Here is a 27,816-nt window from a genome sequence, read left to right as displayed (position 1 = left end):
CCTTACTGTATTTTAAATTTTGTCTTTATACTCACAGAGAAGTGTAAGCTACCGCCACACATTAAAGAAGTCTCTCTTTCCGGCATATCATATAATTATTAGTAAAGAGAATTATTTTTTCACATTATATCAGCCAACATCTATGTTTTAAATTCAACATTATTATGTTTACATACCTGTAGATGTGTGTGACTGGGTGAACAAATTCCACGTGTGTGAATATGCAGATCCTTTGAAGTGGGGTTATGGGTGGTTTGGGTGCCATCCAAAGTGGGTATCACCAACCAAACTCTGGCCTTCTGAAAGAAAAGTAAGTGCTCTTAGTCACTGGACCATCTTCTTTATCACTCGGCATATTTCTGCAGTGATTTGTATTTGTTGTTATTGATGAAAAGAATGAAGGCAGAGATTGCAAGTCTTTGAACAGTTTCTGAAGAGGGTGTTTACCTTTCCTCTTACACAGATTGATAAGACAGTCCCTTCCCAGCACACTAAAGATATGCACTGACAACCTTCTTTCTGAGCCTGCACTTATTTTACCTTATTTATAAATGTTCTCCCCTTTCCTAACCTTTTAACTATATCCACCATTAATCATTTCCTTCGTCTGCTCTCATCTGACCTGACAGGTGAAGATTTATTTGGATTTCCAACTGACAAGCATTTCAATGTAGACTAAACAGTAGATTCCAAAAATCAAATATATTTCATTTATACTCCCTGCACACACAAATATATAGTTCTTAGCACGTTAGTGTGTCTTATGTCTGTATCTATAAGGCAATTGTTTTATAATACAAGTTATATTTTGATGTACTTATTTATCAGAATATCATTAATTATTTAAAGAGACACCATCATGTAAACCACAAATTTTATCCTGATCCCGTGTGAGCCAGCCTTATGTACTAGTCCTGGTGGTGATAGTGGCCTTTGTTTAACTTGAAAAGTGAATATCCCCACCACCCAGTCTTTACTTCCCCCTCAAAAAGTATCAGCAACTCCATACAAAGGCTCTAGTAGTCTGTCAAGGGCATAGAACTATTTCTTTGATTTCCCTTCCTCATAACCAAGGGCCTTGCTCCTTATGTTACCCAGTAGTGAGAAGTTACAAGCTGAGAGGCAGACTCTCCTACAAAGAAATAATGTGGAGGTCGTGCCCTGAAGACGACCACCTCTGAGTCTTCACTCTTTGGCTGTATCCCCTGTTTTCATATTTCCTTAGCAGGCCTTCTTGAAGGTGTGACTCGTTTGTGCTCCCACTCGCGAGGATGTGACTCATCCTAGCCAGGAGACGTGCCACACATTGAAAGTTGCCAGGTGTTTTCTTAGATTATTCTACCCAGTCTTGGACTTCCTTTCCTTCTTAACAATATTTTTTACACTTTTTAGTGCCAATATTATTCATGATATGGAAGAAAAATCAGGGCGTTAAGTAAGAAGGCATTTCAGAAACGAAGAAAAGCAGCAGGTTTTAGAGGCGAATGATGATCTACTGCTCAGAGAAGCATGGGGCTAGAGATAGTTTTAGAGATTTGGGTAGCATATTAAAGTTCTCCAGTGCTAACAGGACCATTAGGATGAAAGGAGGCATGTAGGAAGAGGAAGGAAGAGAGGAGTTTGGTTGAGATTATCAGCATTTTTTAAATATCTTTTTATTTTTGGAATTATAATAGTGTTACATTATTTTACCCCTCTTTTTTCTCCCTCCATTCCCCCTCATGTGCTCCACCCTGCTCTCTATCAAATTAATGACTTCTTTTGCTTTAATTGTTGATATATAATTCCTTAATAAATAAATACAACCTGTTCAATTATAATACATTACTTGTGTGTATGTGGTTTCTGGAAAGTACTGGATAACAAATTGGTGCCCCCTTCCCTGGGGAAGACTATTTCTCCTACTCTCGGCATTTCTTAGTTGCCCATATTTCTTTCTTGAGGAGTTCTAAGGTTCAGATCTCCTGAGATTTCCCTGTCAACTTTAGAAGGTCCAATGTTGGTGGAGTTGCTCAGGGTTTACAAGGAATTGACTCACATGATTTTGGAGGCTAGGAGGTTCTGAGAGCTACAGATGTAGAAGACCCAGAGGAGCTGATAGAAGAGGACTAGCTTAAGCTCAAAGTCCTAATCCAAGTACAAGCCCAAAGTCCAGGGATTCAGGTCAAAAGAAGAACTAGGCAGGAAAAAAAGATTCTCTCCCACTATTTATTTGGGTCTTCAACATATAAGATGAGACCCACTTACTCTGAGAGGTCTATCTACTTTAATCAATCAACCAAATGTAACTTTAGTCTCATTTAGCATCCATGCAGATACACCCAGAATAATAGCTGCCCAAACATGTTGGAAACTCATAGTAGAGGCAAGTGGCATGTAACACCGGAAACCAACAGTACTTAAGAGAGTTTTGGTGATCTTTTGCTAGAAGGAAGAGAACTGAAGTTTGACATCCAGATATGCAGTATATAAGATTAATGGGGGCCTAGAAAAGACTTAGCTCCTTGCTTAGATTTGGTAAAAGTTGAAGTTAACACATGGATTTATTAACTCCATCCATTTGTCAGACATCTATTTTATTACAGATAGATAGGCACTAAGAATATAAAAGGTAACAAAATGAAGACGTTTCTTAATATAAAGTGCTTTAAATTTTATGAAGAAATTTCCAGATAGGTGAGGAAATAAATACTAACACATTATTTTATCAAAAAAATGTAAGTAACTGTCATGCTCATGGGAGAGTGTAACAAAGGATTTGTCTTACTCTGGACTTCCCTGGGAGGCACACATCATGACCTAAATTCTGTGTGTGTAAATGAAACATGATGCCAGCTGGGCAATTGTGGCGCATGCCTTTAATCCCAGCACTTGGGAGGCAGAGGCAGGCGGATCTCTGGGAGTTTGAGGCCAGTCTGGACTACAAGAGCTAGTTCCAGGACACGCTCCAAAGCTACAGAGAAACCCTTTCTCGAAAAAACAAAAAATAGCTGGGTGGTGGTGGCACACGCCTTTAATCCCAGCACTTGGGAGGCAGAGGCAGGTGGACCTCTGTGAATTTGAGGCCAGCCTGATCTACAAGAGCTAGTTCCAGGGCAGGCTCTAAAAACTACAGGGAAACCCTGTCTCAAAAAACAAAACAAAACAAAACAAAACAAAAAAAAAGGAAGAAGGAAAGAAACACAATGCCAAAGATGTAGGCAGGGACTGCTTGTTTGTTTGTTTCCCAGCCATTGGTACCCAAAGTAATTGCAAAGAAACTATATTAATTGCAATATTGTTTGGCCAATAGCTTAAGCATATTTTCAGCTAACACTTCCATCTTGAATTAACCCATAACTATTATTTTGTATTTTACCACAAGGCTCGTGGTTTACCAATAAGGTTCTGGGGCATCTGTCTTTCTCAGCAGCTAGATGGCGTCTCTCTGACTCCACCTTCTTTATCCCAGAACTCAGTTTTGTTTTCCCATCTAGCTCTATTCTGCCCTGTCACAGGCCAAAGCAGCTCCTTTATTAATCAATGATAATAAAACACATTCACAACATACAGAAGGGAATCCCACATCACAGAGAAACTGTAGTGCGATTCTTTGACTACAACTTCTCAAAGAAGGCATAAAAGGCCAATAGATAAGACTGGTGAGGTAGTTAAGGCCAAGTTCAGATCACACAGAATCTTCTACTCATAGGGTTTATACAATAGTTTTAGCTATCCATCCCTTGCCCTGGCTTGTGTTAAATACAGGGTACTACCTCATCTCTTAGTTAATGTTCATGAGTTTTCGCATCCCTTTGTGATACATGCACCATGCGCATGCTTAGTGCCCAAAGAAACTAGAAGAGAGTGTTAGGCTCTCTGTAACTCAAGTTATTAATAGTTATATGCTGCTATATGGTTCTAGAGACCAAACCCCATTCCTTTGTTAGAGTATTAATTACTGTTAACTACTTAGCTGTCCTTTCAGAACCTATGTTTTACTACTGCTGTTTACATATTTCGATAGGGTCTTGTTGAATGATGGCCTCCATTTAGGATGTCCCTTCTCTACTTCCTGAGGACTGTGATTAAAGGTATTTGATGTGGTCTGATTCTGATTTTTTGCAGGCTGATCTTTGGGCGGTGAGATCTTGAATTAATGTAAGCAGTACCTTGACATGCACACAAATCTGTGGACTTGCTTTCTTTCCTTTTGGCTTCCACTATGGAAAGAATATATCTCAATCAATCAAAAATATATCTCAATCTCTCCTGGTCAAAGGGCAGGAGAGATTTATGGGACAGATCAGGGACAAATGCCAATGTGGGAGTTGCATATGGAATGGAACAGAAACTTCAGGCCATCTGTAGGTGTACCAGAGGAATAAACCACAGTCTCCAGACCACCAAGCTTTGAGGTGTTTCATTATATTGTGAAAACAAAGACAGCAATCTCAAGATAAAATAACAGTTAAGGGATGAAGTTCAAGAAGGAAAAAAAGAAAAATAATGAGGTGGAATAAAAGAACAGGAAGAAGAAATCAGAGAACCCAAATAGGGAATGAAAATAAAAATTATGGAAAATTTCTAGGCAGAAATGGTTAAAATCCACAGAGACTCATATGAAAATAAGCCATGGGCTTTTAAAGTTAGGGATTCGTTTTTCTTACCTTTGCCAGAGCAGCTTCACTTCCCTTGAAAGAAGTAAAAAGAATTGCATAGCTGCAGGTTAAGGAGTACCAGAGGAAGAAATACAGACACACAGACCCTGCTTGAGAACTATCATGAAGGAAGCAGGAATCAAACAGTAATTCAAAACCGCTGGGGCAATCAGAACTAATTTTTTTTTCTTTTGCTTGCTTGCTGGGAAAGGGAGAATCAAGTCATTCAAAGGTAGTTCAATGAAGTACCTCAGTTGAAAAAACTATCTATAAAACCTCAACTGGAGTTCATTATGTATGACAAAGTGTTGTGTACCAATTTCTTCCAAGATTAAACATTTCAGCTTGTAGGGTAGCTTGTTAAGACACAGGATGTTCTTTGCCTTTTTTTCCTGTTATTGAAAATGTATTTTTTTCTCACATAATATATCTTGATTGTGTTTTACCCCACACTGCTACTACCAGTTCCTTTCCATGTCCCCTCCCATCTGGATCCACCTCTTTTATGTCTCTCATTGCAAAACAAACAGGCTTCTAAGGGATAATAATAAAATAAAATAAAGCAAAAGCTAACATATTGAAATACAACAAACAAATGAACAAAAGGGAAAAAAGCCTGAGAATAGGCACAAAAATAGATACAGAGGCATAAACCCACTAATCTACACACTTCAATGCACAGACCTACTAATTTGCACACTTAGATGCCCAGACCCATCATTCGCACACTTAGATGCAGAGACTCACTCATTCACATACTCAGCATTCTACAAAAGCAGTAAATTGGAAACCATAACATATATTCAAAGGACCTGAAGGGTAAAAAGAGGGAAAATGGTATGCATATAATAAAAATTGAAATTAAAAATGAGAATTTTTTTTACTGATTTTTATTGAGCTCTACATTTTTCTCTGCTCCCCTTCCCCCAAAATGAGAATTAAAAAAAAATCCCAGCACAACAATATGAGACAAGGAACCTCTGAAGATGCCACTAAGTTCATTTTTTTGCCGGCTATGAAGTCTACCCTTATAAGTAGTTTGTTTCCTCAGTAAGACTCCCTTGGAGAAAAGTAAAAATTTTTTGCGGGTGGTTGCCACAGAGATTGCTTCTAGGTTAGGGATGGAGGCATGTGTCTACTTCTCCTTTCACTTCTAGGATACCATCTGGCACATAAACATACTGGGCCTGTGCATTCTGCCTTTCTCTCTGTGAGCCATATGCTCATCGAACCTGTTGATATTTAGAAGGCCTTGTTTCCTTGTTGTCTTCCATCTGCTCTGGCTCTTAAGCTACTTTCACTTTATCTTCCAAGGGGTTCCCTGATATGGGATTCCCCCCCCATATGCTGTAAATATGTTTTATTTCCATTGGTTAATAAAGAAGCTGCTTGGGCTTATGGCAGGGCAGAATATAAATAGGCAGGAAATCCAAGCAGAGATGAAGGAGGAAAGAAGATGGAGTCAGAGAGATGCCATGTAGTTGCTGAAGGAGAAAGATGCCAGAACCTTATTGGTAAGCTACAGCTTTGTGAAGATACACAGATTAATAGAAATGGGTTAATTTAAGATATAAGAGAATAGAAATATATAGAAGGAGTAGGAAGAGTCAAGCAGACTCCAGTTAGCTGCTGAAGGAACAAGACATGTAGAAAATGAGGTAATATCATGGCCTCATGGTGATACATAGATTAATAGAAATGCCTGAGCCATTGGCAAAACAGTGTTGTTATTAATATCGTTTTTGTATGATTATTCAGGTCTGAGTGGCCAGAAAATGAAAGAACAGTCTCCATTTACAGTTCCCTGAACCCTAAGGAGAATGATTTGATGGAGAAACTCCAAGATATCCCTTGGAGATACTGTATCTTCCAAGGTTTCTCTTTCTGCATAATGTCTGACTGTTGGTCTCTGTGTTGGTTCCCATCTGCTGTAGGAGGGAGCATCTCTGATGATGGCTGGATAAGGCATTGACCTATGAGTGTAGTAGAATTAAGAGTCTTTCTATTGCTACATTCTTTCAGTAGAACAGTAGTATTTGGTTTACCATAGATCTCTGAGCTATCTAGCCTTTTGCTCTTAGTCATCCAAGTAGAAGACCCAGGGTATTATAAGGGGAGATGAAATACTCCAACCTGCATTGAAATTTGTTAAAGTTAGGAAGTTAACAAACAAACCAAAGCTTCAGGATGTCCCTAAAACTATAAGATTCACTATGTCCTTCTTTCCTCGAGCACATATGATCTGTGAAGACTGCTGAGAGACACTCTTAAGTCAAGCTACCTAGAAGAGGTTTAGGTCAGCCAAAAGCACCTGGAAGAATCAGAGGCCAGCTGAATTGCATGGAAAGGAAACTCTCCCAATTGCTGAGCTGCCTGAAGGCTGTGCTGTGATCTCTATGATTCCAGCTTTCAGAAGCTGTCACCCATGCTGGGGTGGGCTTTTGGTAATGCAGCTGTCTTTAAATCATTTCTGTTCCTGTAAGAGACCCCTCAACCATACTCCTGTAAGGAACCCCAACAAAACAAATTGGTTCATTCAGTTAGACTCTGGTGGTATCTTTACTTTGGTCTATCGTAAGTTTTCGGTCTTGAGTGAGTAGATAATTTGTTCATGTCTCTCCAGGAATAGATATATGTGTGTCTCTCTCTCTTACACACACACACACACACACAAAATAAATAAATAGATAGATAGATAAATAAATAAATAAATAAATAAATAAATAAATAAATTCTGGACAAATTCCAATTTATTTAAAAAGGCTTATAGCTTCTCTTTTATAATTGTTCATTTCTTCTCTTTAGATAGTAAAGGAATGACAAATGGCTTAAGAGTCTGTGTCAGGACTATTTCATATGTGTTTCACATGCTAGAAACTTTAAATATTTTTCTTTGCCCTTCACTCTGATATCACTAAAACAAAGAATAAAACATGCCTGAGTCATGGAACTGAAGGATGAAAGCAACCATATCTGCAGGCTTCTACTTTCTCTGACTGAAGACAGTACATCAGCCAACACAGTAGGGATAGTGGACCACCTCCTTCTGTGAGCACCTTTGTAATCCAATGGCAGCTGTATTAAGAGAAATTTTTCCCATTGCAATTTTACATGTCATAATTTCATTTGCATTCTAACTTTCCTGACGGTTCTTCCTATTTCAGTCTAAAGTTCATGAATATATATTGGGAGTACAAATTGATAAAACCGTAGAAGTCAATATGGCAGCCAGTAGCAAAACTGTTAAACATGCATATTTTGATTCAGCAACCTCATTTCTAGGAATCTGTAGAATTTATCAAATAAAGTGCAAGACTGTTAGTTGAAGAAATATTTATATTAGTAAAAAATGTAGAAAATCTAAGCATTCATTAATAAGGATTTTTCAGAGTAAGCAGTATTATAAACAGGTAACATAAAAGTCCACGAGGAAGCAAAAGCTGATCTTATGATCTATACTCATATCTACAGCATGTATGCATACATGTGTGTGCATATGTATGTGGGTGTATATGTATGTGCATATATGTATATATACCTTCATGTGTATACATATCTATATATATGTATGTGCAGGCATGTGTGTATATGTGTATACATGTATTTGTATATGTGTATAAGTATGTGTGTATGTATGTATATATGTGCATATGTGTCTGTGTTATGTGTCTGTATACGTGTGAATATGCATACAGATGGACACAACTCAAATGTTAAAGGATATGAAGCTGATTTTACACGTGTTTAGTTTTTCGCAGTTTGAAGTTTTTATAATAAACATTCATTATAGCCATTATAAAAATGAGACAAGGACATAAAAGGACAGATAGTATATTTCCTCACTGGAGGCTTGAGACCTATTAGTTCAAAAGCCCCTGCCTCACCAAACTCAATATTGACTCATTTATTGTTTTGAAAATAGACCAAAGCAAAAAGATGTGATTTCGTTGTTGTTGTTGTTCAGAGCCTGGCTGCTCCTTACCAGACAGCTGTTCCCCACTGCTAGGACACAGCCTGTGGTCTTAAGGCTCCACGTTGCTGTAGTCCTTTGCTGAGCCAGTCACCCAAGTGAGGGAACCTCCTTTCCAATCTTGCTCCAAGACAGGAATTGGCCAACAGCTCCTCCCCTACTCATTCAAGCTCCTTCATTCTTAGGGTTTGGTCTCCCACTGTGAGGGACTTTCTCTTCTCTTCCCATAGATTGATATCTAGGTGGAGGCAGACACTTACCTAATAAAGCTGGACCTGTGTAATTGCTTTAACCTCTTACCCACATCAGTCCTCAACTCCCCAGAACCCCCTACAGTATTCATTTGTAATAGCACATAAAACAAAACTGTTAAAAAAATAATTAAAATAGGCCCCAAGGGGGAAGTAGGGAATATAAAGTATCCAGGAAAAAAGCACTTCATAAGGCCTGAACCCAGGGAGGCTTATTATGTAGTTCAACATTAGCAACTAAGGTCAGACAAAAAGTAACCTGCTCACTCCAGCAAAGCCACAAAGTACATTGTTCAAGTTTTGGGTATGTTGTTGTTTGTTGGTTGGTTGCTTTGTTTTTAATCTCAAATATGCTTTGTTTTTTTATATCCCAGGTCTGGGGTTGGTATGTAGACAGCAGATACTCTGTGTCATTTTAGACCAGTCTTTTGCTGATAAGAATCATCAGGGACCTCCCATAATGCGTTCTTAACTCCCTTGTCACACTCAGTACTGCTAGAGAAGCCAATATCTGGGACTCACCCAGGCATTCTCAGCAGGCCAGCAGGCTCCCACTGGCTTTCTTCATGAAATTCTCCTCTCTCTGGAAAGGGTTCTCAGCTCAGCATTTTAAAGTGTTCTAGAGTGAAGTTGCATTTATTGACGCTATCTGCATCTTTCAGACTTTTCCTATTTGCGAGGTAGAAAGATGCTATATGATTATCTACACCTGTCCCCAAAACAATCTTCACTCCACTTATTAGGTAAACTCTGTGGCTAATGAGGAGGTGACCACGAATTAATATGGGACGTTACACATACTTCATATGTCTATATCTGGATTCCTGTGTGCCAAATTGATGCTAACGGACCAACTTGGCAGGCTATGGTTTACTAGACCAGGTAAAAGAAATCCACAGCTACAATATATTGGATCTTTATTTGATATGTATAGAGAAGTTCTGTAAACTGAACGGTTCTCATGTTCCACTGGGAAGCACGAAGCATATTTAAGAAAGCAAGAGTGATCATCTTTGGTAATCCTTACCCCCTTTCCCCTCAATTAAATAGTGCTTAGTGTTTCCTCACAGGAAACACTTTGTTATCGATCCAGCAATGGAGAATAAAAAACAATACTCCAAAATCTGTTTTTGTACACTTCTGAGCAGTCTCCAGATAAGGAAGATCCTTGGAGTTTCAGTCTTTGTGAGCTCTGCAGTTTCTCTCCCGGAAACAGATTGTAAAAGGATTTCCAGGTGACGGTGCCTTTGAAGGCTGGCAGGATAAACCATTCTGCTAGAAGATTCGCTTCTTCTTCGTCCAGGATCCTCTGTTCCCTTAAGCCATTCGTTCCTATTCTTACCCCTAATTCTCAATCTTCACTGGAAGTCATTTTCTCAGGATACAGAAAGTCACTCGGCTTCTTTCCAAAGAAAAGTCGATTCTCAGAACTGTCTCACACACTCTGAGAACCACATTAGAGGTAAGAGGTCTCCCAAACCAGGCTTTAATTAGTCACTCGCAAGGATACGTTGGCCCCTCAGTTAACAACTAAGCTAGTAGCATTCAGAGTATACTTCTGATTCCTTAGGGCCCCCGACTTCTCTGATGCTGAGTGATTTGATTGTTTCCTTAGTTTAATTTTATTCTTTATATACTAGATATATACTTGGAAGAACGAATCCAAAGACTTTGATTATAACACTTGGTTCACTGCTGCATATGATTAACACATTCTTGTTCTCTCAACTTAATTTAGAACATTAAATTTCCATGCAACTTACAAAATTATGTGTAGATCATGGAAGAGGGTTGAGAAGGATCTGTTGCCTTGTCTAGAGGTATGCACATCAATTAGGTCAATGAATAGTTATCGAGAAGCCTATTAAACATGGTTCCCTAATGGTCAGATATCCAGTTTTTTTTTTCCTTTTAAAACTTTCTCTTAGCTACCTCATCTTCATCTTTCGCTCAGAAGATATTCAGAGGTTAAAAAACTTCCCTTACAGAAAGCATGTCACACAATGCTAACACTCCAAGAGTTTCTTTACCAACTAAGGGAATTGATAAGCTATATACAATAGTTTACTACTTAATCACTGGCTTCTTGAGCATAGCGCCTCCTTCTTGCTGCCTAGACTTACTAGTGATTGTCCTGGGAGGAGTGTCAGTGCTGAAAGCAAGAATATATTTTTTTCTTGTTGTTCATCAGTTATTCCTCAGTATAAAAAGTTATAGCATTAAAGCAGTAATGATGGGATAATGATAATGACAAGAACGAACACGACACTTATTTTTTCTGAAAGAATGTCATATATGCTATATGCTCTGTATATGTTTAACGTAGTATTTTATCACAAAAATACTGAGGTGGATGCTACTATTATTGCCATCATAGATGATAATGATATTTCGATGAGGTCTAGAGATTGCATTACTATTGACTTAGGAGTCTCTTTCTCCTACTTGGGAAGCTACAATGACAAGCAGAATATTTTTTATTACAAGTAGAACATATCTTAAGTATTCATTTGACAATCATGGGTGACATTATGTGCTACAGCAAAATCTTTAACAAAAGAGGACAAAAGAAGCCAGCTCCTGCTGAGTAGAATCTAGATGTACACTGAGGTGCTGGTACACATTGTGTCTAGCAGACAAAAGGAAAAAGACCTTCAGGCCTTGTGGGTTGACAGATGCCTAGTGATGGAAACATTCCAAGATACTCTAAAATCACCTTTGGGCAAGAACTGTCGACAAAAGTTCTGTTGTTGCCAGCTAATATCCACTTACCCTTTCTTTGTTCATCAGTAACCTTCAATTGTATTCAGGATGATAACAAGCCCAGCTAAAAGAATGTGTTTCCCTGATTTCTTTAGTGTGAAAGTGGCCATTTAACTAGGCTGGATCAGTGAAATGTAAAGAAAATCAATTAGAGGGAGAAGATAGATAGCTAGGGAATGCCATTTTAGCCCTTCACCCATCCTCCACTGCAGGTTTGATAGATGAAGCCTCAGGCACCGTATTGGACTGTTGTCTTGACACTGCAGATAGAAGCCATTCCATTTAAGAATGGGGATCAGAGTAGAGACCAAAGTTGACCTGACAACCACAGAACCACAGCACTCACCTTATAGTGCCTACTTCCAAATTCATTTTGCATGAGGTAAAGATGCATTATCCTAAGTTTAAACTATCCTCTACCCTGTGCCCCCTGCTTCTGGTAATATGCAGATGAACACAAGTCTAACTGAATTGGTAAAGCTATCTGGAGGTGTTATAGGCAGTAGAACCTTTTAACCATTAAATTAGGGGAGAAAAATCAAAAGGCATTTGAGATAAGGTCCTGCTCAGACAGTAGCCACGTGAAGATGAATAAGCCAGGGATTCTCCAAGCCCTTAAATGGAGAAATTAACTTCTCTTTTTCTACTTTTACTTACAAAGCCAGAAGACTGGGTATGATTATCCAGGCTCCCTTCCACATAGAATTTTAGCCATTTGTAGTCAAGCTTTGTCTAGAGGGTAGCAGAAAGGACATGTGATTTTCTCCTGACCAGGAGAGTACCTTTCAAAAATCTTCATTTGATTTTCTGGGAGTCCATGAAAACCCTCAAACAATATTGCTGTTACCCTTGGTTGCCACTCAGAAAGCCTGCACTCTAGACACAGAAGTGAGATTGATCTGACCCAGAAGCTTCTTTTTTTTTTTTTTTTGAATACTAGCTTTCATAGTATTAAAGGTACTATGTAAGCTCCCAAGGGAAAAAAATAACCAACACTTGTAACCAATTGTGATGCCTAGGAACCATGACAATGACCAGTATAGCAAGATATTCCCCCAAAGTGCCATCGTAGCGCTTGTATCTGGATGGGAACTGTAAATCCTATCTTGGAGGCCCCTCCCCCAGGAGGGTCAAGGCAGCCTGCAAAACCTTGACCCCTCCCCAGAGGAGGTCAGGACCACCACTCCCCCAGTCTATTTAAACTGCTCCTTGGAAAGTATCTTCCTGGTCTTCCCTCTTTACCCCTGGTGGTCATGTGGCAGAATCCTGGTTCTCCTTGGGGCTACCCAAGAGCGCAGGAGTCCTATTAAACCTGGATATCTTTTAATTCACTTTGTTTTGATTTGGCTTGAATGGGATTTTTGCATCGGCAGAGAGCTCGTACACCGACAATGCAACTCTATACCAAAGGTCCTGGGGACATTAAAGAGGAGGCAGAAAAACCAGGTCATCTTCAGTGAGAGTTTGTGTGTGTGTGTGTGTGTGTTTATATAATAAGTGTGTGTGTGTGTGTTTATTTGTGTGAATGGCAGGGAAGCTGCACCCATAAACTCAAAACCTAAACAGGACTTGAACAATGGCAATACAAACTTATATGCAACTGTGGATGAGGCAAATTTCACAAAACCCTACCCTAGATAAAAAAAAAAAATTACAGATAGTCAATGACTACTAGAAGTGACTTCCCCAAAGATCAACCCCCTGGTGGTTTATGAAGAACAAAATGGGTAGCCCAAAGAAGATATGCATATGACAAGTTCTACATGGACTCAGGAGGTTATATTTATACATTTTTCACACACAGGTGCAAACCATAAATAAAGAAGAATCCATAAATTCTAGAGCGAGCTGGAAGTGGGGTCACATGGAAGGGACTAAAAAGATGTAGGGGAAAATGATGTGAAAATAGTACAAATATATCAAATTTTAAAAATAAATGAAATTTAAAAATAGTTTGTATCACTACAGATGTGCTACGGACACGTGTACGTGGCTCACTAGGAGTGATTATAGCAGATTGAAGTAAAATTTACTGTGAAATTTGTGCTGAGACTCTAAGAGCATTTCTTCCGATAATTAAAGTGTCAGAAGCAGGATTTAAAACTGCTAATTTAACCTTTCTTTATGTGTTTCCCCTGCTCCTGTTGCAACCCTCTCCGCTTGATTCAGACCTGTCGGTGCTGCCCAGGGCTCTGTAATTACTGTTTTGTTCAGTTCCAAACTCTCTTTGTTTGTCTCATCCTGCTGTTTGTGTGGGTGAAGGGGAAACCCTGACTTTGCACATGCTGCAGATTGTCCTTGACCTTGTGACTTTCCTGTTCCAACCTCCCAAATAAACACTGGCTGGTTTGCTATTTTACTTGGAATTATTCCATCATTGTGCTGTATATTTGAAATTATCTCACTCTAAAAGCCATTTTTGGCCATGGTATCTTTGTTTTCTCTATATAATAATACATGTAAGCTTCTGGAGGTTTTATTTTATATTATGAGTTCATGTTCTTATTTTAGACTAAACTAAAATGTCTCATAATCTCATCTATATCCCACAGTAGTAATTAGTTTGGTCTCAAGCACAAAAGAGATTTGTCTGACAGAAAACCTTTTTTTCCCCAATTTTAATTTTTTCTATTAGTTTTTACTTTCTTAAACATAAAAATGAACTCTAACAGAGTTGTTAGCCCATTATTATAAGACCAGCAAGAACACTATCAAACAAACCAGCTATGGTAGCCTGCACAAGTCATTCAATCTTCTAAACTAGTATCTGTCACTCCTTTTATGTGTGGAATATTTAAAATTAATTTTAAATGGGTGTAAAAGTAGTTCTTAGCCTGCAGATATACTTTATTAGAGTGTTCACATGAAATGCCGGATGCCCTGTCTTTCTCAGCACTACGTGTGAGGGCACACTTCTAAAATCCTAATACTAGGGAGGGTAGGTGGGAGGGTCAGACTTTCAAGGTCATCCTTAGTTAGGCAGCAAGTTCAAGGCTAGCCTGAGCTACAATTTACAAAAATGTATCCTTAAGGACAGGTGCACAGTATCAATTGATTCCACGCAGGAAAAAGTACCCTTGTATGATGTGCTATATGGCCATGAACTGTCACCGTCAGAAGAAAAGCAGATGAAGCCCAAATGATTCAGGTCCTCTGGCCTCACACTGGTGAGCAGTCCAAGAATAAACAGACTTACTTATGTTAAAGATGGGTGAACTATCAAAACTCTGAGCAAACGGAGGGACTATTTCACCTAAGCAGCAAGTGTGTCCGTTTGACATAACAAAAGGGCTTTAATGAGAAACCCTGATGTTTAAACGTAATGTTTGCTAATCAGTTTCAGGGTTTGTTTGTTTGTTTGTTTGTGTGTTTTGCCTCACACAACCTACCAGGTACAAATTTGTGGGAAAATCTCACAAATCAGTTCCAATATATTTCTGATAGCTAATCAATACTCTGGCACTTTTCAAAATGCATTTCACTGTGCTACTTTCTTAGATGGATCAAGCTAAGGCTAACCTAAAGTTGATATCAAAACACTGAAGAATCTGCTTCTATCTCAGTGACACACCCTAGGAACTTGTCACTGAAAGAGCTGATGGGACAGCCTAACAATGTAGAAAACTGGAGGCTTGCTTTCCTCACTTCTGCACAGTGTGTTAGAATAGATCTTTTCAGCACATAAAAATACCACGAACATTACAAGCCTTCTCTGTGAATTACATATTCAGAGGTCAGGCAGTGTTCAGGTGTCTAACTCGTTAATTGCACAGCACTTGATTTGCTGTTTTGAAGTTCCTCTGCTGGTAGCTTATTGATGTTTGGTCTATGACCTCAGCTCAGGTTAATTCACTGCTGTTGGCTGCTGGGATCTTTCCGAGCTATTCAGATATCCTTATAGAAGCCACAACTCTGGACCCAGCATCACAAGCAATTGAATGAAAAACAGACTTTAGTGCTTAACTCTAAGAAAGTGATTTAAAAAAAAAAAGAAAGAAAGAAGGCAAAAAAAAACTCCATAGCATTTTCTCCCTTAATGCTGTACTGATTGTTTTCCAGAATCCCTGAAATGTGATTGTCATGGCTCCTCTTTGTGAGACCCCAAACTCTCCACTCTAGTCAGTGAGGCCGTGTGACCAGAATAAAGGAAAACCACTATGAGTCAGTTAGAGTAAAGGAAGTGCCCTGATCCCAATGTCACACATGGGGAGAAACCTCACAGTCTCCACAAAGGATAAGAAAGGGAAGAGTGCCAAAAAAAGCCAAGCCCATCATGAATGGACATTAGTGATATGACTTAATTAGGGTTGGAGGAACAAATACACGTGTGGTTTGGGAAAACCCACTAGAGAGACAAGCATTAAAATATGAACTGGTTGTTCATATTTTGCCTGAGAGGGCAATTTTTCTATTTCTTCTTCTTTTTCTTTTGCCAGCAAACCCAGAATTTTCAGCAGCAAGAATGGATTTCTTCTGCAGTATGAAAGAAAACCAACAAGCAAAGGGAAAATATCTCTAATGTTATGGCAAAGCCAAGAGAGACTGTTCAAATTATTCATGAGGTCAAAACATGGCCACTTATATCTCAAAGATACTGATCAGATTTAATAGTGGGAGATACTGAACAAAGTGTTGAAGTGTTGTATAGGGTTGTGAAGTTCAAGATGACCATGATGTGCTTTAAGCAGAAAATCAAGCATAGGATAAGCTTTGTTCAAGAATGAATCCTGGTGCTCTCAACTGTGAATGTTTGATGTTAATGAATTAAAAATGTAAATTAAATTGAGTATCCTTGTACCAAAGCATACACAAAGCAAGATTATGTGGGGGTAGCATTGTATATGGAAGTAGAAGTGGAAATTTATTGGTTCTATTTCTCAGGCTTCCACTTGAATTTCCGTCCCCAGTGCCCAGACAACACTGAGATGTTGTCTCAAAAATGATGATGATGATGATAAAATTTTTAAATATTTCAGATGCAGCCCAGTGGTAATTCTAAAAAGTTATGGAATGCTTTTTTATTCTCAATTAGTTTTTTTTTTTCTGAGGAACAACTTAGTGAGGACAAAGGACAGGACTTGATCTTGTGAACACAAACGTTAGAACAAATTAGCCATCTGACAAGCAAGGAGATGAGCATCCGAGTCAAAAAACAGCTAATTCTGAGACTGTGAGATTTAGTGCGCTTGGCGCAAAGAAGTGAAAATGGCCAGTGTTGTTGCAGGGTTCTGAGATGCGGGTGACATAGAAACCGAGACTCTGCAGGGCAAAATGATACAGGAATTGCAGAATCTTCTGCAGAGTGTAGATCTGAGTTCTTACCTTTGGAAACCAAAGAAAGAATTTAAACAAATCAGTAATCTTGTTCCATTTCTCTTTTAAGATAGATTTGCTGATGATGGAGAATGGACTGGAAAGGAACAAAGAATGGATCTAAGGACACCCAGTTCCAAGTCTGTCACCAACAACATGAGTGTAAGATGTATGTGATGATCAACAAAGAAACTGAGGCTGAGTAATATATGGGGATAGCAATTACCTATGTTTGTAAAGAAATCAATGCCTACTGTGGGAAAATGTTCTTGTACACTGTAAAGATTTGTCACTCATAATTGATTAATAAAATGATGATTGGCCAGTAGCCAGACAGGAAGTATAGGTGGGCAAGCAGACTAGGAGAATACTGGGAAGAGAAAAGACTAGATGCAGTTGTCATTCAGAAGCAGAGGAAGCAAGATGAGAATGTCTTAATGAGAAAAGTTACCAAACCACATGATTAAACATAAATAAGAATTATGGGTTTTAAGTGGTAGAAGTTAGTTAATAATAAGCATGAGTTAATAGGCCAAACAGTTTATACTTATTATAAGCCTCTGTGTGTTTCTTTGGGACTGAATGACTGAGGGATCAGGCATTCCATCTACAGATGCCAAGTGAGAGAAATGAACACTGAATCATAAAAACTAAACAGTGAAAGGCTGTACTGAGGAAGACTGGAGGATCTTGGCAAGTCCCTCTTAGTCTCCTCACCTGCAAAATGTGGTAATTAATATTTCTTTCATTTTTGGGGGTTGTTCTTAAGATCATATAAAACACATGCTAAATACCCATAGTACCTGACATATAGTAAGTTCTGTGAGAAACTAGGCTGTCATGAGTTAAAAACACTGCTTCTGGTTCAGTATTTTTTATGGGTTTGCTGTTTTGAATAATAACAGACCATGAGAAATTTCTACTTGGTCAAAGAGGACAAGAACATAGAACCCCTGAATTGGTCCTGTGACAATATCTTTCTGAGTAATCTTCAAATTAATAAGCCATTTTGTTTGCATATGCAATTTTGGCAGTGAGGATCCAATACATTGTAGGTAGTACCATACAAATGACCTATTGGCTATCTGTTTGCTATGCCCAGCAATCCTATCCTAACTTCTGACTCAAACAGACACTGAATCACCCAGGTATCGAGATTATGCCCACTTAACATAGAGATGTGTCTAAAGGTCTGGACCACATGTTCGAAAGCCATGTTCAGTCTCTTTAAAAACACCACAGTCAAAGTCATGGGACCCTCTTTAATTAGGAAAAGAGCTGGAACAAAGAACGGCAGATGTGTCTCAAAGACAAAATGACTACTTTAAATTGACTTAGAAGGTTTCTTTTCCCATGGTTCAAGCTAAATGGGCTTATTGCACTTCCTGACCAAATTAGTGCAGATCATAAAATTATAAGGGAGTAATATGATATACCAATTAAATTAACTACAGTTAAAATTGCCTAGCTTAGAGAACATAATGTCTAGAACTCAGCTTCCTTCAGACAGTCTTAGAGTGACTGGGCAAGTCGTTGCCTGTGTGCTCACCCACATGACAGGCACCCATCGGGCACTGACTGATTAGGGCTCTCACATAATGAACGTGTGACGAAAGTCCTCATAATCTTTGTTATAAAGATAACTAGACAATGTTATTTTTGTCTGGTAAAGATGGTGTGTTCAAATAAAACAAGACCAATTTTAATCAAATATCATAATGTCTCCAAAATTTGGCATGCGGGTAATTTTGTTTTCCTCCCTAAAAAACAGTTTTTAAAAAAACATTATTTATCTAATCACATCAGCATAAATTTTTTGTTTATAACTCAGAGTAAAGTGGTAGAGTGGATAATTAATTTTTGCTGCCTGAGTCTGATTAACATGTCACTTCCTCATGAGAAAGCCAATTTTGTTTTATTTTGCAGTGACACAGTATTTTATCATTTATTCATTAGATTTCTTAAAGCATGTCTGTGCTTTTAAAGAACAGTTACATAACAGAAAAAAATATTTTTTTCAGAATAGCAAGCTATCATACCAAGTCTCCATTTCTCTCTCTTTCCATCACACACACACACACACACACACACACACACACACACACATTCTCTCTCTCTTTCTCTCTCACTCACCCACTCAATACACAGGTACATTCACATTCAAGCATCAATATGAACACATATCCACCACCACCACCCCCATGCACACACAGAGGATTCTCTCTCTTGTCACTCCAAGAACAGTAGCTAGTCCAAAGAAACAAAAATCCTTCAGCAGGAGCAACATTCCAAATCACACGCCTTTTTCTTCACTACCTGATTTCATCTGCTTGTGACTATACAGTTTTTTTTTAAACTAAAGAGATGCTTATGATTCAATTGGCCATTAGAAAGGACCAGAGACTTATTATGTACAGGTGGGAATAGAAAAATAATACATCTGGACATACATTGTCATTCAAGGAAACTCCTCTTCTGATATTCAACTAATGCATAGTCACTAAGTCCTCTACAAACTAAGAACAATACTCTTTGATACTAATCAGAACTCAGAACACGTAATAATAACAATCGTTATTATAATTATCAGGCTATATATATATATATATATATATATATATATATATTAAACAAGAATTCAAAGTAAGTTGATATCTGCCAAACAGAAAAGCTTGCTCATGCAGAGACTTATTGCCATATGCCAAGCGACTAAAGACACTCGTAGTCACTTAAGAATAGGCACCTATCTGATACTGAATGTGTGGACATAAATATACATTCCTAAGAATTTGAATGGAATAAAAATAATTGCTTGAAATTTAATTTTAAAAAAAACTGAATCTTCATTCACTGCTTCCTGGCGCATTCAAACTGTTTCAAGGTTACCCTTTCAATCATCAATTACCTACACACAGCACAGCAACAAAAGCCCAGCTTGACTGTGAATTTCATAGGTCTTTTCTGTTTTGTAGGACAACTCAATGTCATAACCTAGACCTTGAAAATGCTTCTGTTATTCAACCCTACTGTATGACAGTGACATTTTTAATCCCCCTGAAATTTCAAACGTGTATTTTACCAGCTGTCTCAGCTCTAGAACAGCCGTTACCTCAAAGTAGAACGGCCTATCTCCAGTACTTTCACCCACTGAGAGAAAAGACAAAACAGAAAACAACATTACAAGTTACATTAAAATGTAATCTATAGACTGTAAAACAACCAGGAATGCAATTTCCACACAATTAAGTAGCACCAAATACATTCTAATGAGTGCATTTACAGAAGATACCAGCAGCACTCACGGAACACAGTGCTTGCTAATTCACTAGGTAACTGAGACACCAAAACATAAAGTTTCCTTTAAGCGCATTGAATATAAAAACAAGCAAAAAAAAAAAGTGTGCAGCCATCAACAAAGCCTGTCTTCTTTGTAATGAACCATATAATTACCAAGAAGGCTAATGCTGCTGGGGAAGAAACAGATACCTTCTAACTAAAATCTGCAGAGATGAAGTCAGCAGAGTTTTGTTAAAGCAATAATGCTGGGACAAATGCTTACAGGAGGGTTTGCTCTCCTCTTATTTTTGCTTACTTTCTTTCTTTTATTTTTTTTTCACTTAAGTGGGATAAAAAAATCCTCAGCAACATCTGAGCCACACAGCTAGCATCTCCATTGCTGAATACCAGTTCCAACCAGTCTAAAGGAGTAAGAACAGTGGAAAAGTACTAGTCTCCTGCTGTAATGAAATGTCACGTCTTTATTTTACAGAAGGGAAGCCTAAGGCATGCACTGTCATGAGGGACATTTTCTTGTTAAGATGTTCGCATTTAAAACTTCATTATAATATAATTGAGCAAAAAAAAAATGAGCAACAGGCGAGCTAGACATCTAGTTGTCTAGAAGTTCAGCCCAACATAAGTGCATAAATAGTAACGTCAGTGGAGTCCTTAACAAAGTGTCTCTCCTTGAGCTGGGTTCCATTCCTGGTTGTGAGCTATGTGTGAGTTAGATGTAGCATGCAAAGCTTTGGAAATGTATAATTCTTTTTAAAGTGTGTTTAGCATTAACTAGGAAATCTGACGTGGGTGTCACTCTTGGTACGCAGCAAGTTCCCACATTAGATACACTTATAGAGATTCTGCATTAAAAATGGGAGCACTAGCTGAGGAAGAATACTAAATGTATTCATTCTTCCTCACAGATGTTGATGGAAGGAAAATCGCTTGGGTCCACTCAGGCCTCCTCCTGACAAAGAGCCTCCAGCACAAACAGGCAAACCCAGTTTCTCACTTAATCAACTCGCTTGTTTCCTCCCTTAAGAACAATGAGCTTGGGTTAGGCTTGGGTTAGGGGCAAGTTGAAGTCTTCTGCATTCTGAGGACACTATGGGGGAACAGGGGTAGCGGGAGGCACTAGGAGTCCTCCTGGCTCAGCATTGTTGACGCTTTGAGTTTACACCCAAGGGAAACCCAAAGGATGAAGAACATCAGTCTATGCTTTGGACTGAGTGTTTCTCAATTACTAGTTGGAATTACACGTTGCTTTTTAATTTACTTTTGGCCTTTGAAATGAGCCTCTTAAACACAACTCCTAGGAAAAGAAACTTCTTAAGGATTTTTTTTTGAATTACCTATGTCGTGGTTTCATCACTGAGGGTTTATGATGTAGAGTTAATTCTAAAGATAGAAAAGTAGATACAACTTCTATTTGTCTTTTAAACCAGGTATTCTTAAATGTTAGCCACTCCCAATGCCTTTTGTTCTAAGTCTATTTGAATTTTTACATAGAAAATTAAATCTTAGCTGAGTGTTTGATACTAGAGGATGTAGAGCATCTAACAATGTTCAGAGTGATCTAATTTTAATTTTATAATTGCCAAAGCTGAGATGTTTTGCTCTGCATAAGTACAAAATAAAAAAGAGCAGAGGCGCAGTTAGGCCCGTTTCAGAAATTGTTGAAAACTCAAAATTCACTTAATGAGTTTAATGAAATTCAAGTCAGTCACTCAAACACCAATTTTTAAAATCAAACAGTCTAACACAATACACTGATTTGATCCTCACCTGCTGAGAAATGACAGGATGAATACATTAAATAACGTTTTGCTTAATTAGACCATTATGTTTTGTAGGAGCAGAAAACTATGCATACACAACCATGAGTGTGAGCTGACATGTTTCACGCAGTGTGCACTGGCATCACATGGCAAGATGGCATGTGTAGAACAAAGCGCACACGTCTGTTCAGAACCATGGCTCCAGAAGTCACAGAATGTAGTATAGAGAGCGCTGCCCCAGGGTCACTGGATTCACCACATGTTTTATTTTTAATTAATGTTTGCCCATTGCACAGTCAGAAACCTTTTACTGTTGCCATAGTTATTGGACATTTAGTTCCAAGCTCTCAAATAAGATCACAACCCACACTTTGAGAAGGTGCACGAGAGAGTATAAAGCCACGTTAACTAAAACGTGAGCCCGGAAAAGTCACTGACACGATAGCATAAAGCAGAGGTGAAGAGCATCATTTCCTTGAAGGAGTGATGTAATGGTATAGCCATGGGAAGCGCAGGAAAGTGGGACTATTGTGCTTGGTTTTCTTTGTGATAGCCTTCATGCAAAAGACCCATAATTCTTTTATTTAAATCCCTCAAAGCCACATTTAATCAAATATCCAAGGGTATCTTTTAGATGAAAAGAATTATATTGAGGTTTATTTCAATTGTTGTTTGACAATAAATTCATTTATAAAGTAAATTTAGAGGTATTTTGGAGACTCATGGAAACTTAAAACATTTTATATTTTCCTAATAGAACCACAATAATCTATTTGTTCACTATCGTATGGAGATCACTATGAGTTACAATTTTCCCTTATCAGCCTTTCTATTTAATATTTATCTGAAGAGTCGAAGAAAAGTCTTTAGATATTTTAGATGTGGTTGAATCTCTCACACCCTATATCTTTCCAAGGAGACCATGACAATCCATTTATCTCACAAAATGAATCATATGAATGAATCTGTCACTATTAAAGTTCTGTCTCCATCTAGCAAAGGAAAATGCCTCTTTATGTTAAAGCATTGATGTCAAGCAGGAGTTACTCGTATGAAAAGATTGGTATTATTTGGATAGAGTTAGGGAAAGAGAGCTACAATGACTGCTGACACTAAAAAAATAAATAAATAAAAAAAATGAACCGTGCTTCTCGGGAGGGCCACATCCAAAAAGGGACTAGATGCCCGTCATTTCTGTAATCGGGTACAAATTCAGAGTCCTGGGTTAACCTCATTCTGCCCCCTTTGGCTTGATAATTTATTAGAATGAGCTGCAGAATGCATGAAAACCGGAAGGATGCAAGTCAGAAGCAGCCACAGGGAGAAACATGCAATGATGCATAGGAGACATTCCCCTTTCCCTTTCCCCTGAGAATGCACCCCGTTCTGATACATGGAAGTGTGATGATAGACATTCACCTTTGGGATCTAGAGGTTTTATTCTGGGGTTTCAGTATCGACTACATCATTGACCCTGAGGTTGAACTCAATCTCCAACTCCTTTCTGCTCCCTGGAGAGCACACTATACACAAGTTACTCACAGACCTCAACGTCTAAGCCCATGACTGTTTTCTTTCTGGGAAGGCCAGAATCATCATGTACCACATTGCTAACATAAACTACTTAGGGACCTACCATGAATAAAAAGTAGATTTCTTTTGCTTAGAAAATACTAAATGTTCATCTCCCAGGAATAGAGGACAAAAGCTAACCTATAAAGCATTTGCCTTAAAATAATCGTATAACCAACCTTTGATAATTTGGTTTCAGTTGTAATATAGTATTAATCCAAAATTATGCTCAGTCTTGGTCCGTACTAAAATTGGGCACGCTACAGTTATCAATTTCCAAAAATTGGTACAAAGTTTTCTACAAAGCAAACCCTTATTATGAAATTCTTAATTCCCAAGAATTTTATTATAAATGCTATAAATGTTTCCAAATATTTTCTAGGAATATTTATTCCAAATAATATGAATACATATTTCTCAAGGGGATGTAATATTAACTGGCTAGTACATTGTAATAATTGTAGGGAACAGTTTTTGATCTATTCTTAGATGTAGGTCCAAATCTCTTATGTAGACGCTAAATTTGCAATTCATATCTAAAGTGGGAAATACCCTAACAATGTTTGATAAACCTTAAATAAATGTAAATATTTTAGTTTAAAATACATCAAATTTTATATATGATATATAAAATGTATCACCTATAGAAAGAAATAAATGTCTTATCTTATTAAACCACCAAAACTTTTAAACATTTGCATTTATGTAAATGTAAAAGTTCACACAAAAAGTATACCACACTAAGGAGCATGTATTAAAATGTGCCAGAAAAATCTCTTTCCCTTTCCCTCTCTCTCTCTCTCTCTCTCTCTCTCTCTCTCTCTCTCTCTCTCTCTCTGTGTGTGTGTGTAAGAGGGAGAGAGAAAGGCAGAGACAGATACAGAGAGAGAGATTTAATGTCAGTGTATTGATATCATTGGAATGCTAAAACAAAGGACTACAGATAAAGGACAGTACACATTTATTTTCTCGCAATCCTGAGATTAGACATTTAAGACTAATGTTTCAGCTGAGCTGTTTCTTCTGGGCATCATTTCTTTGTTTCTTTGGCAGCATAAGGTAGTTGCCTTATCCCTATGTTTTCAGTCTTCTTTTGCTATGTATTTGTATCCTAAATTGTGTTATGGCTATGGTGTGCAGCAGTTTCCTTCAAAGTGAAACATTTCTTTCAGGATGGTGGGGAAACTTGTGAGACTCAGGAGGTAAACAAAACCTGTCAGGAAAAGTGGGAACCTGCAAGATTCTCAAAGACCACTCCACAGCTTTATAAAAGAAGCAAGCAACTGCTATGGAGATGACTCTGAATAACCCAGATGAAGAGAAGGGACCTCTGGGATGTAGGGCTGCCTGCGAAAGGAACCAAGTGTTCTAGTGTTACCTGGAGATGTGCAGAGATCTCCAGCCTTCCCATTTCCATGAGTCTTGTCTAGTGTTGGAGTGGGTTTTTTTTTTTTTTTGATGACAGAGGTACTTTTTGGAGTCATCTCTACTCATGAAAGTAAACCCTAACCCGTATTCTTTTTAGTGACACTCCAAAAAATTGTCAGCTCGCCAAGTTAGATTTCAGTGCAAACATTACTTTGGTCTGTCATGAATTCCATTTCTGGAGTGAAAAAACACACGTGTGTGTTACATCTCCCCTGGATGACTCAAACATATATATGCATACATGCATACACATACGTATATATAGTCATGTATATTACATATAATGTATTATTTATAGTATATATAGTTAATGACCTCATTAATTAATTACCTTTAAACATACTATTTCTAAATACTTTCCTATACTGAAGTGGTAGGTTTAGGGTTTCAATATAGAGACTGGGCAGGAGGGCACAGCTCAGTTTTTCATAATTGCCTAACAATGTTACCTCAAATTCTTTAATCTTGTCTTATAGAAGCTGGAGAATCTGTTACCCACTGAGCCTTAAATATCTATTCCAGCCTTCCATCAGCTGACGGATGCATAGAGACAGCCCTAGGCTGGCACCTGATACTGCTGTGCTGATGGTCTTTTCTTTTCCACTTCTACTCCTTGTCTCAGACGTGCGAAGAGAGAAGGTATCAGTCACCACCGAGCTTCTCTCGAATACTCCAGTAAAGCATAGGATGGGAAGATCTTGGTCCAAAGATAACCATGTAGCCAATTCTGTCAGCAATTATAGAAAACTTCTACCATAATCTAAGTGGTATAAAAAATGCTTTTAATTTAGAGTTATTTCCCGGTGAATGTCTTAAACTAAGACTAAGCTGACAGACACTTTGTTTCGTAAAGCTTCCTAAATGCTGTTTGCTATTTCAGTTTTTACTTTTAGGATATATGTTAAGAATTATTCAGAATGCCAGTTGATGGGAAGATACGGGTGATTTTTATTAAGCATCTCTATGTAAATTTATTCTCACAAGATTGTGAAGGTCTTTCATCTTCTGAAATACAAAGCTGATAAGATCACCTTGGAAATAGTGTAGATAATTTCCATAAATGAAATGCATACATTTTTAGCCAGAGGCACCTAGCTATGAATTGACAAGGGTTCACTAAAACTATGATGTAAATAGACCCATAAGTCACTTTCAGAGTGGCTTTTCCATCTGAGGTCTCACTGGCACCTGCAACCCTGATGATCTGGCTCACTTGCAGAGTGAAGAGCTGTGACCATATGAGGAGATGTCTCAATAATTAAGAATTTTATGAACATTATGAAAATCTCAGGTCCTCAAATTATACTTCAAGAGATGGCCTTAAAGCTAAAAGAACTAAGCCGGGTGGTGGTGGTGCACACCTTTAATCCCAGCACTCAGGAGGCAGAGGCAGGCGGATCTCTGTGAGTTCGAGACCAGCCTGGTCTACAAAGGGAGTTCTAGGACAGGCTCCAAAGCTACAGAGAAACCCTGTCTCGAAATAAAAAAACAAAAACAAAAAACAAAAAAACAAAAACAAACAAACAAACAAAAAAAAAGCTAAAAGAACTTAGAGCTAATTAGTTAATACTGTATCTGTAATCAATATTTAGCGGATCATAGGTATCTTCTGTAGCAAGGATTGGAGCCAATTCCTGTGAGAAATCTAACCCTGAAAACCAACTTTCCCAAAAGTATCCACTGGGTCTTGAATGGGGGTCTCTTCTAAGCTCAACATCATTTACTGCACAGCTCTGAAGGAAAGGCAGATTTATAATGCAGGAAAAGAACTATGGTTTCCTTTTGAAGCCTTCAGTCATGGGATTAAATGTTTTGCTTTGAACTATAGATGCAAAGTTTGCGGCTCTATTCTTTAGCCTGTCTGCAGCAAGATAAAAACAATCACAGCAACCACTTATGTTTTACAATGCTTTGAATAATTTTTAGCCATTTACATTTATATTTCAGTTAATCTGAATCACAGTTGAAAGGGAAGAGTGTTCCGGCTTTGTCATCTGTCTCAGCTTTGGTGGCATCTCTCGAAATGGAGATAGTCACAGCAGTCCTATTTATCTCAGGGGAAAGCTGGGGATTTCAAAGGGCTCAGTGTTGGCAAGACAACTTAAAGTCAATATCAGGTGTTCTTTTACATCATGCTCTAGTAAACCATAAACTCCAAATTATTTGCCTGCCCTTTGTTGTCGGGGATGGTGGTGCATTTGTCTCACACTCGACCAGTTGAGTCTTCAATAGCAGTGACTTGATTGTTCTATTACAAAGTTTAATAAGGTTTCTAAGGTCATTTGCCTATGAAGACGGAAAATTTGGGGCATTTAAAAAGTATGTTAGAGTATGCTTACCCACTATTGAAAGAGGATAGTTTTAAAAATGACAAAATACAAAAGTGGTTGATTATTCTCTGGAGAAATGTGAAGAAAACAAAAGAGCAGCCACTGAACATTTACTTAGTGGCAGACACTAAAGTGTTCACACAGGTCATCTGCTGACACTCAGCTGCATGTTTCAGTATTCCTTAGAATTTCCCAGGGATTTCTTTACTTCGAAGTAAAGCCATTTACTGTGATTTGAGCCCAGAGACACGTGGCTCTTTTTTCCCCCAATCAAGATCTTATCATATAATTGTTAAGATACTCAATTCTTGAGTGTTTTGGTATTGGGATGTATGGAGAGCTCCCAGGTCTAAGTAGAAGGTGTCTGGGCATTTTGAATAACCTTTTACAGGCACATCAAAGTAGACATCTTGGTAATTATATGGATCTCAACTTCTTCATTCACTCTTTCCCCTTTCACGTTCCTTACATGAGCTCCTTCATACTAACATA

This window comes from Alexandromys fortis, unplaced genomic scaffold (assembly GCF_014885135.2).
Source record: "Alexandromys fortis isolate MF-2015 unplaced genomic scaffold, M_Fortis_MF-2015_v1.1 scaffold_35, whole genome shotgun sequence".
In the NCBI taxonomy this organism is placed as follows: domain Eukaryota; kingdom Metazoa; phylum Chordata; class Mammalia; order Rodentia; family Cricetidae; genus Alexandromys; species Alexandromys fortis.
This window is presented reverse-complemented; position numbering follows the sequence as displayed.